The following is a 21,915-nucleotide window of genomic DNA, read 5'->3' on the forward strand; positions in this document are numbered from 1 at the left end:
CAGATGAAAATCAAAATGGATTCAAATTTATAAGGAATTTTTTTCTAAAAAGCCATGTGCCATTGTTACAAATAAACCATTAAGAAATGACACAATATTTCACTTGATTTGCCTGTGAAAATAAAACCTTAATTATTTTTATAGCAACTTGTGCTTAACAGCAAGAGACAAGAATTTCTTTAAATGTTTCTGATAGTTAACTCAAGAAAATCTGGGACACTGGAGAAAAAACAGCTCTATAAATGTCAAAGGGACTAGTCTGGAGTATCATGTATATATCCCATAAATATAAACTATTAAAAGGGTTATTAAATTAATTTGATAACTTTTTCTGAGTAGACAAATGATGAGGTCTTTATGACATATTTTGGGATTATAAGATTTTTTCTTTTTTCTGTAAGAATAATAATGTGTAGTTGGAATTTTGATTAACTAATATGATTTAATACGTTAGTTCTTTATTATGCCATATCTGTAATAATCATTATTTTAAGATTCACTCAATTTTCTACTACTATCCTCTATTCTAATAATAATCTCTTGCTTGAATATGAAGAAACTCCATGAAATTATTTCTAGTTTACATTTATTTATTATGGAGGTATGCATGTACCACGGCTTGTGTGAAGATCTTCACCCACTGCTGGCCCAGTTATTTCTATTTTGAAGAAGAAAAATTAGAATTGGATACTTCACATTTCTTAGGAAGGAAAATACTTCTGGTGTGCTTCTGGCACGTTTCATAGCAATATAAAAACTTGTTTAATTCAGGCAGTTTCTTCTGAGTAAAGGAATCACACTGAAGCAAAAATAAACTGATTTCATACGAAGTGGAAACTAACTTTGTGTAGTAACAGGAGTGTCCTGATGTTTTTTTTATTTTGTGTAGAACTTTCTTAGTACAATTCAGTAAAATTACTAAATTTACTAGACTAAATTTTCTAAATCGAATGTGTTCTTCCTCTGTGTAACCCATTAAAACACAAACACAGTGCCTGTGCATCAGTAGGTGGCAGGGGGAGAGAGGCTACGTTGACACTCAGTGTTCTGACCCGTGAACATCAGAATGAGAAGGAGCCTAACATTCCCTGAAAAATCGGAGCCCAAGACAATAACCAGATCTGTGCTATGGGACCTAGACAGGGAGCTAGCCTGAGAGGACCACCAGTCTAGTGACATGCAGGGCTGGTGGAGAGAGTGGGCATACTATGCCTAAGATGACCCCTGCCTACTGCCATACTGCATGAACAAGGCATAGCACTCCTGAAATCACTCCTGAGATGACTCCAGGCACTTAGAGACCCTGGGCACCACTGTGAGGAGCGAGCGAGTGGTGGAGACTTGGAAGAGAAAGAGAAAAAGAAGGATGTGGGTGCAATGAAGAGAAAAATATTCAAGGATAGTGAGGAACAGCCTGATGTGCGTAGCTGGTGATGCCACCTGGAACTATGGTGGAGTCTTGGCTGCCACTGGGGGCCACATCTGGATCTGTGCCCTACAGTAGCAGGAGTCTGTTACCACCAAAAGCCAGGTATATGTCTCTGGTCTGGGCTGTCACCTAGGGACATGTTAATGTTTGAGGGCTGTGGGGAACTGCCCCCACCCTTCACCTGGACATCATGGAGAGCTGACCCTGGGGGCAGGACAGCAGGAGAGCTGACCCTGTCCCTCACCTGCTGCCGCACTGTAGAGCTGACATTGATGGCTGGAGTGTGGCTAAGCTGGCTCCCCGTGTGTGAACATGGGAAAGCTGCCCCCCAACTTGTCTGTAGGGTCACAATATGGATAAGGGGAGAAACCTTTCCTCACTTTCACCCCTTGTCACCTATGTATGGCAGGTGGTAAAGCTGGCTCAATGATTCTAAGAGCAGGAGATCCTGTCCTGCCTCTTGACCACTGGGCAGTGTTGAGGATGAGGGAGAGAGGCCTTCCTCCTCTCTCTCATCCGTCACCATCTATGGCAAGTGGGAGATCTGGGTAGAAGTCATGAGAGTGAGACAATTGACCATGTCCCACACCAGCTGCAACACTCAGGAGATCAGTCCCTGTACCTTGCCTGGGCAACAGGGTAGAGATGGCCCAGGTTTAGAGGGTTGCTGGTGAGGCAGCCCCTAGGTAATGAGAGCTAGAGAGCCAGCAGGCTTACCAACTCACACATCTCTCAGGTCCAAATACAGTGGTTTTCAATTGGCTTATCTACCCCATTGATGAAGTGCTGGAGTACATGAAGGAGTAAATGCTACAGACCCCAAACTCAGGATCTCCATGATGCAGGGCAACAGCAGGATATCTAAGAGGAGTCCTAGTGAGGTTCCGGTCTTGATAGTTTAGCAGGAGCTAAAGGCTTTGTACCAGACCAGGGAGTCATTGAAATGAACATAAGCAAGCAAAGATGTGTAGGCAAAGAGTATACTGGGAGATTCACTGTGACACTCTACAGCGTCTACAATGAGATTTTTTTCTGTCTGGGGGAAGGTTGCAAGGATGGAGGGTGGGTTTAAAGGGAGAGGGAAATGAGTGGGATTGGGATACATGAAGTGAAATTCACAAAGAGCAAATAAAAATTTTTTAAAATTCCCAAGAACCCCAAAGTGTGAAATTGGAGCAAGTTATAGAGACTGGACTTAGCCTTCCATCATAGGCTACAGAGCCTTGCCGCTCACCTTTGGATTTTAGAGATTTTTTTCACACCTCTCTGTTTTGGTGTATTGCTAAAACTATGCCCAGAGAATCCTTATAACTAGGGTACTTGGTCTTTTTCAGACAAGGGAAAGAAAAGCAGCTTCCAGGGGAGAAGAACATTTCCAGAATTATTTAGGTCAGAAGTCAGTACGGTGCTGAGGAACCAGGAAGTCTGTTCTTGCTACTTAAGAAGGTGATGAAAGGTATCACTTTAAGATTAAAAACAAGGGATTTGGATTCTGAGTGACATTCCCAACATCACATACAGAAACGACCAACATCAATTATGTTTGTGCTGGATCCCGTCCTGACACCTGTTGAGAACAGTATATTCTCAGACTCAGAAAGGCTCAGGAACCTCTTCTGGGACGGAGAGCTGCCAAGACTTTCAGCTGCCACTGTTCTTATTACAGCCTTACACAAAGACCTAAGGACACATTTATGAGGTCTCCATACAAGTCCATGCTGTAGTGCTGTGCTTTTTTTCAGTTACAACAGCTGTTTATGGCAGGTGATTTACTGTAAATAGTGAATGAACCAATTCCCACTTTGGACTGACTGTGATGGGATAAACTACGTCCATCACGCCATGTAGGAGATCAAGTGATTAAACACATAATCCATTGCCCATCTTGACTAAAATTGGATAAAATGATTAGTTTTTGTATTTCCTTTTAAAACTATAGGTAAATAAATGCTAGAACATGATAAAAAGAAACAAGGCACCTGTATAAACTGACAACATGTATATGGCATAGTATGGGTAAGGGAAACATTTATATTCTAGATATAAGAGAAGGAAGAGGCAGAGGCATCTGGAAGAATCCAGAGCAGAAAGAGAAGGAAGACTGAACATGGATAGCAGACTGGACTTGTGCAATAAAGAAACAGGAACAGAGTGGAGAGAGAGAGAGAGAGAGAGAGAGAGAGAGAGAGAGAGAGAGAGAGAGAGAGAGAGAGAGAGAGAAACATAAAAAGGTGAGGATCTAACAGCAACAGAGAGAGAGAGAGAGAGAGAGAGAGAGAGAGAGAGAGAGAGAGAGAGAGAGAGAGAGAGAAATAGCGGGGTTATAAGGAGAATGAATCTCTGTGGGGAGGAAAGACTGTGAACTGGAGGGAGTTTAGCATAGAGGAGGAGATTTAAAAAAAAAAGAACCACAATTCACAGACTTTGAGGTGTGTAACAGTTACTTGTAATATTGAGGGAGCCTGGAGGTCAGTATGCACTTCGGTGTGCTAACACAGATAGCCATTAGTCCCCTTCTGCCTTTTGGATTTGGGAAAATGGGAGTTTTCTTTGGATCTGATAGCACCCAAGGGCAGTCAGTAGGAAAAGCTAGAAATTTGTTTAAGACTGCCTCTGTTTGTAGAAGTCTATTGTTCTTCTTCTTCTTTTTTTTCCAGAACTGGGGACCGAACCCAGGGCCTTGCGCTTGCTAAGCAAGCGCTCTACCACTGAGCTAAATCCCCAACCCCCTATTGTTCTTCTTTAGGCACAAATCAGTATTTCTTCATTAATTCTATCATTCCTCCATACCTCTGTGAATTAACAACTACAAGATTGACAATTATTTCCACCTATGTGACTCTAAATCCACTGTCTTAAGCTTTTAAGTGGAATTTATCACCTACATAGATTCTTTTTCCTTTTATGATTTTAAAGTTCGGACAAACAGGCAACCCAATGAGATGGAGCACTGAGCCAAGAAACATGCTTCATATCCTAGTTTGTAAATTACCTTGTTATAAACAACCAACACAAGTCTCTAAGTAGTTGGGGGTACTTGGGCAACCATTTTGAGCCTCATGAATCTTGTTCATTTCCCAGCTCTGTATAATAAAGGGACTGGATTAGACAGATCCACAGAATCCTATTATGTTTACATTTTCAAGATTCCTCTAGAAAGAAGCAATATTTCTGGACAAACACAAGCTGCTCAGAAGTGCACTGCACTACTCTAGAGTGCCACCAAACCAGAGTGCCAACCCAAAGCAGACACCTTCCAGGCCGCAAGTTAGGGGGCTACAGAGCCAAGATATACAGGGCCTTGTTGGTGGCTGATGTTAAGCAACTCAATTGATAATTTAAGAAAACAATGCGCAAAAACCACAGGTATTAAAAAAGCCATACAAGGAAACCAGAAGAGAATGCTCTCTGCACACACATCTCAGATGCCAGAGGAAAACACCAAAGGCCATCTGGAACCCTGGTGCACTGAAGCTCCCGGAAGGGGCGGCGCATATCTTCCTGGTTGCTGCCGCTGCAGAGAGCCCGTGGGCAGCACCCCACTAGCGAACTTGAGCCTCGGGACCACAGGTAAGACCAACTTTTCTGCTGCAAGAAAGCTGCCTGGTGAACTCAAGACAAAGGCCCACAGGAACAGCTGAAGACCTGTAGAGAGGAAAAACTACACGCCCGAAAGCAGAACACTCTGTCCCCATAACTGACTGAAAGAGAGGAAAACAGGTCTACAGCACTCCTGACACACAGGCTTATAGGACAGTCTAGCCACTGTCAGAAATAGCAGAACAAAGTAACACTAGAGATAATCTGATGGCGAGAGGCAAGCGCAGGAACCCAAGCAACAGAAACCAAGACTACATGGCATCATCGGAGCCCAATTCTCCCACCAAAACAAACATGGAATATCTAAACACACCAGAAAAGCAAGATCTAGTTTCAAAATCATTTTTGATCATGATGCTGGAGGACTTCAAGAAAGACGTGAAGAACTCCCTTAGAGAAACACAGGAAAACATTAATAAACAAGTAGAAGCCTACAGAGAGGAATCGCAAAAATCCCTGAAAGAATTCCAGGAAAACATAAATAAACAAGTAGAAGCCCATAGAGAGGAGACACAAAAATCCCTGAAAGAATTCCAGGAAAAAGACCCGGTGAGAGAGAGACCCAACCGCCTGGTCAGGTGGGCACTCCTGAGGCTGCAGAGCGGAAGAGACCACCAACACTGCTCACCCCTGCCCACATCCCTGGCCCAAGAGGAAACTGTATAAGGCCTCTGGGCTCCCGTGGGGGAGGGCCCAGGAGCGGCAGGACCCCTGCCACAGACACCGCCGGACCCTGAAGGAAACAGACCGGATAAACAGTTCTCTGCACCCAAATCCCGTGGGAGGGAGAGCTAAACCTTCAGAGAGGCAGACAGGCCTGGGAAACCAGAAGAGACTGCTCCCTGCACACACATCTCGGACGCCAGAGGAAAAAGCCAAAGACCATCTGGAACCCTGGTGCACTGAAGCTCCCGGAAGGGGCGGCACAGGTCTTCCTGGTTGCTGCCGCTGCAGAGAGCCCCTGGGCAGCACCCCACGAGCGAACTTAAGCCTCGGGACCACAGGTAAGACCAAATTTTCTGCTGCAAGAAAGCTGCCTGGTGAGCTTGGGACACACGGAAGCAGAATTTCTCTAGAACCGGGCACGTTCTGTGTTTACCGGAAGTCCCACACCCGCGGATCCCGGCCCGCAGCAGCTCTCTGCTCCCAGACCCGGTGAGAGAGAGACCCAACCGCCTGGTCAGGTGGGCACTCCTGAGGCTGCAGAGCGGAAGAGACCACCAACACTGCTCACCCCTGCCCACATCCCTGGCCCAAGAGGAAACTGTATAAGGCCTCTGGGCTCCCGTGGGGGAGGGCCCAGGAGCGGCAGGACCCCTGCCACAGACACCGCCGGACCCTGAAGGAAACAGACCAGATAAACAGTTCTCTGCACCCAAATCCCGTGGGAGGGAGAGCTAAACCTTCAGAGAGGCAGACAGGCCTGGGAAACCAGAAGAGACTGCTCCCTGCACACACATCTCGGACGCCAGAGGAAAAAGCCAAAGACCATCTGGAACCCTGGTGCACTGAAGCTCCCGGAAGGGGCGGCACAGGTCTTCCTGGTTGCTGCCGCTGCAGAGAGCCCCTGGACAGCACCCCACGAGCAAACCTGAGCCTCGGGACCACAGGTAAGACCAAATTTTCTGCTGCAAGAAAGCTGCCTGGTGAACTCAAGACACAGGCCCACAGGAACAGCTGAAGACCTGTAGAGAGGAAAAACTACACGCCCGAAAGCAGAACACTGTGTCCCCATAACTGACTGAAAGAGAGGAAAACAGGTATACAGCACTCCTGACACACAGGCTTATAGGACAGTCTAGCCACTGTCAGAAATAGCAGAACAAAGTAACACTAGAGATAATCTGATGGCGAGAGGCAAGCGCAGGAACCCAAGCAACAGAAACCAAGACTACATGCCATCATCGGAGCCCAATTCTCCCACCAAAACAAACATGGAATATCCAAACACACCAGAAAAGCAAGATCTAGTTTCAAAATCATATTTGATCATGATGCTGGAGGACTTCAGGAAAGACCTGAACACACTTAGGGAAGCACAGGAAAACATTAATAAACAAGTAAAAGCCTACAGAGAGGAATCGCAAAAATCCCTGAAAGAATTCCAGGAAAACACAATCAAACAGTTGAAGGAATTAAAAATGGAAATAGAAGCAATCAAGAAAGAACACATGGAAACAACCCTGGATATAGAAAACCAAAAGAAGAGACAAGGAGCTGTAGATACAAGCTTCACCAACAGAATACAAGAGATGGAAGAGAGAATCTCAGGAGCAGAAGATTCCATAGAAATCATTGACTCAACTGTCAAAGATAATGTAAAGCGGAAAAAGCTACTGGTCCAAAACATACAGGAAATCCAGGACTCAATGAGAAGATCAAACCTAAGGATAATAGGTATAGAAGAGAGTGAAGACTCCCAGCTCAAAGGACCAGTAAATATCTTCAACAAAATCATAGAAGAAAACTTCCCTAACCTAAAAAAAGAGATACCCATAGACATACAGGAAGCCTACAGAACTCCAAATAGATTGGACCAGAAAAGAAACACCTCCCGTCACATAATTGTCAAAACACCAAAAGCACAAAATAAAGAAAGAATATTAAAAGCAGTAAGGGAGAAAGGTCAAGTAACATATAAAGGGAGACCTATCAGAATCACACCAGACTTCTCGCCAGAAACTATGAAGGCCAGAAGATCCTGGACTGATGTTATACAGACTCTAAGAGAACACAAATGCCAGCCCAGATTACTGTATCCAGCAAAACTCTCAATTAACATTGATGGAGAAACCAAGATATTCCATGACAAAACCAAATTTACACAATATCTTTCTACAAATCCAGCACTACAAAGGATAATAAATGGTAAAGCCCAACATAAGGAGGCAAGCTATACCCTAGAAGAAGCAAGAAACTAATCGTCTTGGCAACAAAACAAAGAGAATGAAAGCACACAAACATAACCTCACATCAAATATGAATATAACGGGAAGCAATAATCACTATTCCTTAATATCTCTCAATATCAATGGCCTCAACTCCCCAATAAAAAGACATAGATTAACAAACTGGATACGCAACGAGGACCCTGCATTCTGCTGCCTACAGGAAACACACCTCAGAGACAAAGACAGACACTACCTCAGAGTGAAAGGCTGGAAAACAACTTTCCAAGCAAATGGTCAGAAGAAGCAAGCTGGAGTAGCCATTCTAATATCAAATAAAATCAATTTCCAACTAAAAGTCATCAATAAAGATAAGGAAGGACACTTCATATTCATCAAAGGAAAAATCAACCAAGATGAACTCTCAATCCTAAATATCTATGCCCCAAATACAAGGGCACCTACATATGTAAAAGAAACCTTACTAAAGCTCAAAACACACATTGCACCTCACACAATAATAGTGGGAGATTTCAACACCCCACTCTCATCAATGGACAGATCATGGAAACAGAAATTAAACAGTGATGTAGACAGACTAAGAGAAGTCATGAGCCAAATGGACTTAACGGATATTTATAGAACATTCTATCCTAAAGCAAAAGGATATACCTTCTTCTCAGCTCCTCATGGTACTTTCTCCAAAATTGACCATATAATTGGTCAAAAAACGGGCCTCAACAGGTACAGAAAGATAGAAATAATCCCATGCGTGCTATCGGACCACCACGGCCTAAAACTGGTCTTCAATAACAATAAGGGAAGAATGCCCACATATACGTGGAAATTGAACAATGCTCTACTCAATGATAACCTGGTCAAGGAAGAAATAAAGAAAGAAATTAAAAACTTTTTAGAATTTAATGAAAATGAAGATACAACATACTCAAACTTATGGGACACAATGAAAGCTGTGCTAAGAGGAAAACTCATAGCGCTGAGTGCCTGCAGAAAGAAACAGGAAAGAGCATATGTCAGCAGCTTGACAGCACACCTAAAAGCTCTAGAACAAAAAGAAGCAAATACACCCCGGAGGAGTAGAAGGCAGGAAATAATCAAACTCAGAGCTGAAATCAACCAAGTAGAAACAAAAAGGACCATAGAAAGAATCAACAGAACCAAAAGTTGGTTCTTTGAGAAAATCAACAAGATAGATAAACCCTTAGCCAGACTAACGAGAGGACACAGAGAGTGTGTCCAAATTAACAAAATCAGAAATGAAAAGGGAGACATAACTACAGATTCGGAGGAAATTCAAAAAATCATCAGATCTTACTATAAAAACCTATATTCAACAAAATTTGAAAATCTTCAGGAAATGGACAATTTCCTAGACAGATACCAGGTATCGAAGTTAAATCAGGAACAGATAAACCAGTTAAACAACCCCATAACTCCTAAGGAAATAGAAGCAGTCATTAAAGGTCTCCCAACCAAAAAGAGCCCAGGTCCAGACGGGTTTAGTGCAGAATTCTGTCAAACCTTCATAGAAGACCTCATACCAATATTATCCAAACTATTCCACAAAATTGAAACAGATGGAGCCCTACCGAATTCCTTCTACAAAGCCACAATTACTCTTATACCTAAACCACACAAAGACACAACAAAGAAAGAGAACTTCAGACCAATTTCCCTTATGAATATCGACGCAAAATTACTCAATAAAATTCTGGCAAACCGAATTCAAGAGCACATCAAAACAATCATCCACCATGATCAAGTAGGCTTCATCCCAGGCATGCAGGGATGGTTTAATATACGGAAAACCATCAACGTGATCCATTATATAAACAAACTGAAAGAACAGAACCACATGATCATTTCATTAGATGCTGAGAAAGCATTTGACAAAATTCAACACCCCTTCATGATAAAAGTCCTGGAAAGAATAGGAATTCAAGGCCCATACCTAAACATAGTAAAAGCCATATACAGCAAACCAGTTGCTAACATTAAACTAAATGGAGAGAAACTTGAAGCAATCCCACTAAAATCAGGGACTAGACAAGGCTGCCCACTCTCTCCCTACTTATTCAATATAGTTCTTGAAGTTCTAGCCAGAGCAATCAGACAACAAAAGGAGATCAAAGGGATACAGATCGGAAAAGAAGAGGTCAAAATATCACTATTTGCAGATGACATGATAGTATATTTCAGTGATCCCAAAAGTTCCACCAGAGAACTACTAAAGCTGATAAACAACTTCAGCAAAGTGGCTGGGTATAAAATTAACTCAAATAAATCAGTTGCCTTCCTCTATACAAAAGAGAAACAAGCCGAGAAAGAAATTAGGGAAACGACACCCTTCATAATAGACCCAAATAATATAAAGTACCTCGGTGTGACTTTAACTAAGCAAGTAAAAGATCTGTACAATAAGAACTTCAAGACACTGAGGAAAGAAATTGAAGAAGACCTCAGAAGATGGAAAGATCTCCCATGCTCATGGATTGGCAGGATTAATATGGTAAAAATGGCCATTTTACCAAAAGCAATCTACAGATTCAATGCAATCCCCATCAAAATACCAATCCAATTCTTCAAAGAGTTAGACAGAACAATTTGCAAATTCATCTGGAATAACAAAAAACCCAGGATAGCTAAAGCTATCCTCAACAATAAAAGGACTTCAGGGGGAATCACTATCCCTGAACTCAAGCAGTATTACAGAGCAATAGTGATAAAAACTGCATGGTATTGGTACAGAGACAGACAGATAGACCAATGGAATAGAATTGAAGACCCAGAAATGAACCCACACACCTATGGTCACTTGATTTTTGACAAAGGAGCCAAAACCATCCAATGGAAAAAAGATAGTATTTTCAGCAAATGGTGCTGGTTCAACTGGAGGGCAACATGTAGAAGAATGCAGATCGATCCATCCTTATCACCCTGTACAAAGCTTAAGTCCAAGTGGATCAAGGACCTCCACATCAAACCAGACACACTCAAACTAATAGAAGAAAAACTAGGGAAGCATCTGGAACACATGGGCACTGGAAAAAATTTCCTGAACAAAACACCAATGGCTTATGCTCTAAGATCAAGAATCGACAATTGGGATCTCATAAAACTGCAAAGCTTCTGTAAGGCAAAGGACACTGTGGTTAGGACAAAACGGCAACCAACAGATTGGGAAAAGATCTTTACCAGTCCTACAACAGATAGAGGCCTTATTTCCAAAATATACAAAGAACTCAAGAAGTTAGACCACAGGGAAACAAATAACCCTATTAAAAAATGGGGTTCAGAGCTAAACAAAGAATTCACAGCTGAGGAATGCCGAATGGCTGAGAAACACCTAAAGAAATGTTCAACATTTTTAGTCATAAGGGAAATGCAAATCAAAACAACCCTGAGATTTCACCTCACACCAGTGCGATTGGCTAAGATCAAAAACTCAGGTGACAGCAGATGCTGGCGAGGATGTGGAGAAAGAGGAACACTCCTCCATTGTTGGTGGGATTGCAGACTGGTAAAACCATTCTGGAAATCAGTCTGGAGGATCCTCAGAAAATTGGACATTGAACTGCCTGATGATCCAGCTATACCTCTCTTGGGCATATACCCAAAAGATGCCTCAACATATAAAAGAGACACGTGCTCCACTATGTTCATCGCAGCCTTATTTATAATAGCCAGAAAATGGAAAGAACCCAGATGCCCTTCAACAGAGGAATGGATACAGAAAATGTGGTACATCTACACAATGGAATATTACTCAGCTATCAAAAACAACGAGTTTATGAAATTCGTAGGCAAATGGTTGGAACTGGAAAATATCATCCTGAGTGAGCTAACCCAGTCACAGAAAGACATACATGGTGTGCACTCATTGATAAGTGGCTATCAGCCCAAATGCTTGAATTACCCTAGATCCCTAGAACAAAGGAAACTCAAGACGGATGATCAAAATGTGAATGCTTCACTCCTTCTTTAAATGAGGAAAAAGAATACCCTTGGCAGGGAAGGGAGAGGCAAAGATTAAAACAGAGACTGAAGGAACACCCATTCAGAGCCTGCCCCACATGTGGCCCATACATATACAGCCACCCAATTAGACAAGATGGATGAAGCAAAGAAGTGCAGACCGACAGGAGCCGGATGTAGATCGCTCCTGAGAGACACAGCCAGAATACAGCAAATATAGAGGCGAATGCCAGCAGCAAACCACTGAACTGAGAATAGGTCCCCTATTGAAGGAATCAGAGAAAGAACTGGAAGAGCTTGAAGGGGCTCGAGACCCCAAAAGTACAACAATGCCAAGCAACCAGAGCTTCCAGGGACTAAGCCACTACCTAAAGACTATACATGGACTGACCCTGGACTCTGACCCCATAGGTAGCAATGAATATCCTAGTAAGAGCACCAGTGGAAGGGGAAGCCCTGGGTCCTGCTAAGACTGAACCCACAGTGAACTAGTCTATGGGGGGAGGGCGGCAATGGGGGGAGGGTTGGGAGGGGAACACCGATAAGGAAGGGGAGGGGGGAGGGGGATGTTTGCCCGGAAACCGGGAAAGGGAATAACACTCGAAATGTATATAAGAAATACTCAAGTTAATAAAAAAAAAAAAAAAAAAAGAATTCCAGGAAAACACAATCAAACAGTTGAAGGAATTAAAAATGGAAATAGAAGCAATCAAGAAAGAACACATGGAAACAACCCTGGATATAGAAAACCAAAAGAAGAGACAAGGAGCTGTAGATACAAGCTTCACCAACAGAATACAAGAGATAGAAGAGAGAATCTCAGGAGCAGAAGATTCCATAGAAATCATTGACTCAACTGTCAAAGATAATGTAAAGCAGAAAAAGCTACTGGTCCAAAACATACAGGAAATCCAGGACTCAATGAGAAGATCAAACCTAAGGATAATAGGTATAGAAGAGAGTGAAGACTCCCAGCTCAAAGGACCAGTAAATATCTTCAACAAAATCATAGAAGAAAACTTCCCTAACCTAAAAAAAGAGATACCCATAGACATACAAAAAGCCTACAGAACTCCAAATAGATTGGACCAGAAAAGAAACACCTCCCATCACATAATAGTCAAAACACCAAACACACAAAATAAAGAAAGAATATTAAAAGCAGTAAGGGAAAAAGGTCAAGTAACATAGAAAGGCAGACCAATCAGAATCACACTAGACTTCTCGCCAGAAACTATGAAGGCCAGAAGATCCTGGACTGATGTCATACAGACCCTAAGAGAACACAAATGCCAGCCCAGGTTACTGTATCCTGTAAAACTCTCAATTAACATAGATGGAGAAACCAAGATATTCCATGTCAAAAACAAATTTACACAATATCTTTCTACAAATCCAGCACTACAAAGGATAATAAATGGTAAAGCCCAACATAAGGAGGCAAGCTATACCCTAGAAGAAGCAAGAAACTAATCGTCTTGACAACAAAACAAAGAGAATGAAAGCACACAAACATAACCTCACATCCAAATATGAATATAACGGGAAGCAATAATCACTATTCCTTAATATCTCTCAACATCAATGGCCTCAACTCCCCAATAAAAAGACATAGATTAACAAACTGGATACGCAATGAGGACCCTGCATTCTGCTGCCTACAGGAAACACACCTCAGAGACAAAGACAGACACTACCTCAGAGTGAAAGGCTGGAAAACAACTTTCCAAGCAAATGGTCAGAAGAAGCAAGCTGGAGTAGCCATTCTAATATCAAATAAAATCAATTTTCAACTAAAAGTCATCAAAAAAGATAAGGAAGGACACTTCATATTCATCAAAGGAAAAATCTACCAAGATGAACTCTCAATCCTAAATATCTATGCCCCAAATACAAGGGCGCCTACATATGTAAAAGAAACCTTACTAAAGCTCAAAACACACATTGCACCTCACACAATAATAGTGGGAGATTTCAACACCCCACTCTCATCAATGGACAGATCATGGAAACAGAAACTAAACAGAGATGTAGACAGAATAAGAGAAGTCATGAGCCAAATGGACTTAACGGATATTTATAGAACATTCTATCCTAAAGCAAAAGGATATACCTTCTTCTCAGCTCCTCATGGTACTTTCTCCAAAATTGACCATATAATTGGTCAAAAAACGGTCCTCAACAGGTACAGAAAGATAGAAATAATCTCATGCGTGCTATCAGACCACCACGGCCTAAAACTGGTCTTCAATAACAATAAGGGAAGAATGCCCACATATACGTGGAAATTGAACAATGTTCTACTCAATGATAACCTGGTCAAGGAAGAAATAAAGAAAGAAATTAAAAACTTTTTAGAATTTAATGAAAATGAAGGTACAACATACCCAAACTTATGGGACACAATGAAAGCTGGGCTAAGAGGAAAACTCATAGCGCTGAGTGCCTGCAGAAAGAAACAGGAAAGAGCATATGTCAGCAGCTTGACAGCACACCTAAAAGCTCTAGAACAAAAAGAAGCAAATACACCCAGGAGGAGTAGAAGGCAGGAAATAATCAAACTCAGAGCTGAAATCAACCAAGTAGAAACAAAATGGACCATAGAAAGAATCAACAGAACCAAAAGTTGGTTCTTTGAGAGAATCAACAAGATAGATAAACCCTTAGCCAGACTAACGAGAGGACACAGAAAGTGCGTCCAAATTAACAAAATCAGAAATGAAAAGGGAGACATAACTACAGATTCAGAGGAAATTAAAAAAATCATCAGATCTTACTATAAAAACCTATATTCACCAAAACTTGAAAATCTTCAGGAAATGGAAAATTTCCTAGACAGATACCAGGTATCGAAGTTAAAGCAGGAACAGATAAACCAGTTAAACAACCCCATAACTCCTAAGGAAATAAAAACAGTCATTAAAGGTCTCCCAACCAAAAAGAGCCCATGTCCAGACAGGTTTAGTGCAGAATTCTATCAAACCTTCATAGAAGACCTCATACCAATATTATCCAAACTATTCCACAAAATTGAAACACATGGATCACTACCGAATACCTTCTACGAAGCCACAATTACTCTTATACCTAAACCACACAAAGACACAACAAAGAAAGAGAACTTCAGACCAATTTCTCTTATGAATATCGACGCAAAATTACTCAATAAAATTCTGGCAAACCGAATTCAAGAGCACATCAAAACAATCATCCACCATGATCAAGTAGGCTTCATCCCAGGCATGCAGGGATGGTTTAATATACGGAAAACCATCAACGTGATCCATTATATAAACAAACTGAAAGAACAGAATCACATGATCATTTCATTAGATGCTGAGAAAGCATTTGACAAAATTCAACACCCCTTCATGTTAAAAGTCCTGGAAAGAATAGGAATTCAAGGCCCATACCTAAACATAGTAAAAGCCATATACAGCAAACCAGTTGCTAACATTAAACTAAATGGAGAGAAACTTGAAGCAATCCCACTAAAATCAGGGACTAGACAAGGCTGCCCACTCTCTCCCTACTTATTCAATATAGTTCTTGAAGTTCTAGCCAGAGCAATCAGACAACAAAAGGAGGTCAAGGGGATACAGATCGGAAAAGAAGAAGTCAAAATATCACTATTTGCAGATGATATGATAGTATATTTAAGTGATCCCAAAAGTTCCACCAGAGAACTACTAAAGCTGACAAACAACTTCAGCAAAGTGGCTGGGTATAAAATTAACTCAAATAAATCAGTTGCCTTCCTCTATACAAAAGAGAAACAAGCCGAGAAAGAAATTAGGGAAACGACACCCTTCATAATAGACCCAAATAATATAAAGTACCTCGGTGTGACTTTAACCAAGCAAGTAAAAGATCTGTACAATAAGAACTTCAAGACACCGAGGAAAGAAATTGAAGAAGACCTCAGAAGATGGAAAGATCTCCCATGCTCATGGATTGGCAGGATTAATATAGTAAAAATGGCCATTTTACCAAAAGCAATCTACAGATTCAATGCAATCCCCATCAAAATACCAATCCAATTCTTCAAAGAGTTAGACAGAACAATTTGCAAATTCATCTGGAATAACAAAAAACCCAGGATAGCTAAAGCTATCCTCAACAATAAAAGGACTTCAGGGGGAATCACTATCCCTGAACTCAAGCAGTATTACAGAGCAATAGTGATAAAAACTGCATGGTATTGGTACAGAGACAGAGAGATAGACCAATGGAATAGAATTGAAGACCTAGAAATGAACCCACACACCTATGGTCACTTGATTTTTGACAAAGGATCCAAAACCATCCAATGGAAAAAAGATAGCATTTTCAGCAAATGGTGCTGGTTCAACTGGAGGTCAATGTAGAAGAATGCAGATCGATCCATGCTTATCACCCTGTACAAAGCCTAAGTCCAAGTGGTTCAAGGAACTCCACATCAAACCAGACACACTCAAACTAATAGAAAAAAAACTAGGGAAGCATCTGGAACACATGGGCACTGGAAAAAATTTCCTGAACAAAACACCAATGGCTTATGCTCTAAGATCAAGAATCGACAAATGGGATCTCATAAAACTGCAAAGCTTCTGTAAGGCAAAGGACACTGTGGTTAGGACAAAACGGCAACCAACAGATTGGGAAAAGATCTTTACCAATCCTACAACAGATAGAGGCCTCATATCCAAAATATACAAAGAACTCACAAAGTTAGATCGCAGGGAAACAAATAACCCTATTAAAAAATGGGGTTCAGAGCTAAACAAAGAATTCACAGCTGAGGAATGCAGAATGGCTGAGAAACACCTAAGGAAATGTTCAACATCTCTAGTCATAAGGGAAATGCAAATCAAAACAACCCTGAGATTTCACCTCACACCAGTGAGAATGGCTAAGATCAAAATCTCAGGTGACAGCAGATGCTGGCAAGGATGTGGAGAAAGAGGAACACTCCTCCATTGTTGGTGGGATTGCAGACTGGTAAAACCATTCTGGAAATCAGTCTGGAGGGTCCTCAGAAAATTGGACATTGAACTGCCTGAGGATCCAGCTATACCTCTCTTGAGCATATACCCAAAAGATGCCCCAATATATGAAAGAGACACGTGCTCCACTATGTTCATCGCAGCCTTATTTATAATAGCCAGAAACTGGAAAGAACCCAGATGCCCTTCAACAGAGGAATGGGTACAGAAAATGTGGTACATCTACACAATGGAATATTACTCAGCTATCAAAAACAACGAGTTTATGAAATTTGTAGGCAGATGGTTGGAACTGGAAAATATCATCCTGAGTGAGCTAACCCAATCACAGAAAGACATACATGGTATGCACTCATTGATAAGTGGCTATTAGCCCAAATGCTTGAATCACCCTAGATCCCTAGAACAAACGAAACTCAAGACGGATGATCAAAATGTGAATGCTTCACTCCTTCTTTAAATGAGGAGAAAGAATACCCTTGGCAGGGAAGGGAGAGGCAAAGATTAAAACAGAGACTGAAGGAACACCCATTCAGAGCCTGCCCCACATGTGGCCCATACATATACAGCCACCCAATTAGACAAGATGGATGAAGCAAAGAAGTGCAGACCGACAGGAGCCGGATGTAGATCGCTCCTGAGAGACACAGCCAGAATACAGCAAATACAGAGGCGAATGCCAGCAGCAAACCACTGAACTGAGAATAGGACCCCCTTTGAAGGAATCAGAGAAAGAACTGGAAGAGCTTGAAGGGGCTCGAGACCCCATATGTACAACAATGCCAAGCAACCAGAGCTTCCAGGGACTAAGCCACTACCTAAAGACTATACATGGACTGACCCTGGACTCTGACCTCATAGGTAGCAATGAATATCCTAGTAAGAACACCAGTGGAAGGGGAAGCCCTGGGTCCTGCTAAGACTGAACCCCCAGTGAACTAGACTGTTAGGGGGAGGGTGGCCATGGGGGGAGGGTTGGGAGGGGAACACCCATAAAGAAGGGGAGGGGGGAGGGAGATGTTTGCCCGGAAACCGGGAAAGGGAATAACACTCGAAATGTATATAAGAAATACTCAAGTTAATAAAAAAAAAGAATAAAAAAAAGAATAAAAAAAAAAGCAAAACAAAACACATAGAGAGGGCTGGAAAGTTGTCTCAGCAGTTAAAATTGTTTGCTATTCTAGCAGATCATCCAGATTTGGTTTCAGGAACTCACATGGTATGGTTTACAATGGACTGTACCTCCAGCACCAGCAGATCTGGATCTGGTAACCTTTCTGAACTCTGTGGGCACTTACACACACACACACACACACACACACACACACACACACACACACACACACACACACGGGCAGTGCTTTAAGATAAAAATAAAACTTAAAAATGCATTTCAATATGAAATATTTGAAGACATAATTGTATAGCTTTAAGACACACTTGGGTTTATACATATTTATTTAAGAGACCTGTTAACTTTTGCCCCCACATGCGAAGTCACACACAATGTTCACTGTACCATTATTCAGAAAGCCTGAAATTGGCAACAATGTTAATGTCCAAATAGAGTCACACGATGAATATTATTCTACTTTAATAGAAAGTGAAGGAGTCAAGAACAAAAGCCACATACTTTTTGCTACTTCTATGTAATGTCAGGGCAGGCAATTGCATATGACAGGAGACAGATCAGTGGTTGCCTAAGGGCAGATGAAAGAGAGGACATAGGGTGACTGCTAATGGGTTTGGTCTGAATGAGGGCTCTTTCAGGACTGATAAAAATCTTCTGGGAATTAGATAATTATGTTGGTTACACAACTTACAGAATACACAAATAACCAATGAACCATATACTTTAAGAGGGGTGAATTTTATAGCATGTGGGATGCACACTGTATTTAAGTCTTTTATAAAGCTTTTCAAAGCAAGTCCTGTACTCTCAGAGCAAAAGGATGATTCACATTCTCCCATTAAAAGTCACTGCCTTGAAAAGCTTTTAAGTGGAATGTTCTGTGCTTTTAAGTGTTAAACTATATGTAGACATAAAATGTCATTTAGCAAATATTAATAGAATCCTGTTATGATGATATTCCAATATTTAGCACTAGAGGATAGAGTGATAAACTGAAGACAAATCTATCAAGTAGGGCCCACTTATATTAATTTAAACAAATCTTCTTGCTAAAGCAGGCCTTTATTTACCCTGACTGCACACTCTAATGACTTCTGTGTAACAATCGGCTATGTCACAATTGTATGAAAACATCATTTAAAGACAGAATCAGGAAAGAAAAAAATCTTGTTTATTATGGCTCTGCTGTCCTGACTTACTTAGGGCTATTATTGTTGTGATGGATTACCATGACCAAAAGTAAGTTGAGGAAGCCTTATACTTCCACATCCCTGCTCATTATTGAAGGAAGCCAGGATGAGAACTCAATCAAGGCAGGAACCTGTAGGCAGGAGCTGATGCAGAGTCTGTGGAGGGGTGCTCTCCATGGCTTGCTCAGTCTGCTTTCTTATAGAACCCAGGACCATCAGCCCAGGGATGGCAACACCCCCAATGGGCTAAGCCATCCTCATCAATCACTAATGACAAAAATTCTCTACAGGCTTCCTAGAGCCTAATCTTATAGAGGCATTTTCTTAATTGTGGTTCCCTCCTCTCAGATGACTTTAGCTTGTGTCAAGCTGACATAAAACTATTCAGCACATGGTCGTACTATTCAGCCACACATGACATTAAAAAACTCATATTTTATAAAACTAACTTTTGATATATTAGTTTAGTTGTTTGTTGTCCACTTCCCTTTAATCCCAGAGGACTTTGTATGTTTTGTCCATAACCAACTCTATGGGGCCAGAAAGGAGTCCTGCACACAGTAGGAGCTTAATTGCTAATGGAATATACTGAATGAATAAATAAGATCCATTTTTGATTTGCACAAACTTTTATGCATACTTCTGCTTTTAATATCTACCAACAAACTCACCTTTAATGATTTTTTTCCACTGGATTTTAACCTCCTTGATTTCTTTTTCCATTTTCCAGTATTCCATTCCTCGCACAAAAGCACAACCATGGATGAATATTATATGCCTCTTTGTGTTGGAAGTTGAGCAGCAATTTGGTCTTTAACCCGAAAGAACTCTTCCTCATGCGTGTCAATCCTAACATACCTCAGCAACTTGACTCTACTCCACAAGATGGTATAATTACTCCTCTCAAACTCCCCCTTTAAAGTTCCATACTTCTTTGGAGAAACAGAGGCATGAGAGAAGAAGCTACTCTATGGCTGTGGCTGTGACAGATCACAGCTCTGATTTACTGTCTGTCACAACTGAAGCTCAGGTGCAGCCCATCAAAAAGCCATTCCTCTGGAAGCATGAGCACACTTAAGGAGCAAGCATGACAGGTCATGGAGCCTTAGGAAATGACCAGAACATTACCAAGACGTGGTTATGTGTGGCAGAATCACAGTCCCGACAGGAAGGCACATGGCAGAAACGGGAAGGTGAAACATAAGCTTCAGGGTTGACACCACAAATTTGGAGATAGCCAAAACCATAGATGGTCGCAAGAAAAGCTGCATGCGCCTTATTTATAATAGCCAGAAACTGGAAAGAACCCAGATGCCCTTCAACAGAGGAATGGATACAGAAAATGTGGTACATCTACACAATGGAATATTACTCAGCTATCAAAAACAACGAGTTTATGAAATTCGTAGGCAAATGGTTGGAACTGGAAAATATCATCCTGAGTGAGCTAACCCAATCACAGAAAGACATACATGGTATGCACTCATTGATAAGTGGCTATTAGCCCAAATGCTTGAATTACCCTAGATCCCTAGAACAAACGAAACTCAAGACGGATGATCAAAATGTGAATGCTTCACTCCTTCTTTAAATGAGGAGAAAGAATACCCTTGGCAGGGAAGGGAGAGGCAAAGATTAAAACAGAGACTGAAGGAACACCCATTCAGAGCCTGCCCCACATGTGGCCCATACATATACAGCCACCCAATTAGACAAGATGGATGAAGCAAAGAAGTGCAGACCGACAGGAGCCGGATGTAGATTGCTCCTGAGAGACACAGCCAGAATACAGCAAATACAGAGGCAAATGCCAGCCGCAAACCACTGAACTGAGAATAGGACCCCCGTTGAAGGAATCAGAGAAAGAACTGGAAGAGCTTGAAGGGGCTCGAGACCCCAAAACTACAACAATGTCAAGCAACCAGAGCTTCCAGGGACTAAGCCACTACCTAAAGACTATGCATGGACTGACCCTGGACTCTGACCCCATAGGTAGCAATGAATATCCTAGTAAGAGCACCAGTGGAAGGGGAAGCCCTGGGTCCTGCTAAGACTGAACCCCCAGTGAACTAGACTATGGGGGGAGGGCGGCAATGGGGGGAGGGTTGGGAGGGGAACACCCATAAGGAAGGGGAGGGGGGAGGGGGATGTTTGCCCGGAAACCGGGAAAGGGAATAACACTTGAAATGTATATAAGAAATACTCAAGTTAATAAAAAAAAGGAAAAGAAAAGAAAAGCTGCATGCATCAAGTGGATCTGGCCATATAGAGGGACCACATATACGCAGGCAATAGCACTGAGGAACCACTTACCCAGTGACTAGAGCCCAAACAATGCCATCAATCACAGACGCTCAATACTGAGTTGTGGGATTTAGTGTTTCCCTTCCAGTTTCATTATTATTTTGTTATTTTGGTCTAATCTTCCTTACTACATCCCCATTCCCCATTTTTGGAATGCAATGTTTGTTCGGTACCATTGTATGTTGGAAATATATTACTTGTTTTCTGACCTTACAGGAACTCACATTTATGAGACTGCCTGGAGTCTTAGAAGAGACTTTAAACTTTGAACAATGCTGAGTGTACGAGACTATGAAAACTTTTAGAATCAGATTGAATGTGTATTGCATTATTAGAAGCCATGAGTCTATGGAGGCCAGGAGTAGAAAGTTAGAGCATAAAACGTCCCCAT

The 21,915-nt window shown here is 41.6% G+C and overlaps 1 non-coding gene across 1 annotated transcript; it reads left to right on the plus strand.

The window, feature by feature from the left end:
* Positions 1 to 956: 956 nt before the first annotated feature.
* Positions 957 to 1,086, plus strand: LOC120102697 (small nucleolar RNA SNORA17). The gene has a single exon (XR_015687388.1). It is a non-coding gene; the product is annotated as a small nucleolar RNA SNORA17 (small nucleolar RNA).
* The last annotated feature ends 20,829 nt before the right edge of the window (positions 1,087 to 21,915 follow it).

This window comes from Rattus norvegicus, chromosome 4 (assembly GCF_021556685.1).
Source record: "Rattus norvegicus strain SHRSP/BbbUtx chromosome 4, alternate assembly SHRSP_T2T, whole genome shotgun sequence".
NCBI classification, from domain to species: domain Eukaryota; kingdom Metazoa; phylum Chordata; class Mammalia; order Rodentia; family Muridae; genus Rattus; species Rattus norvegicus.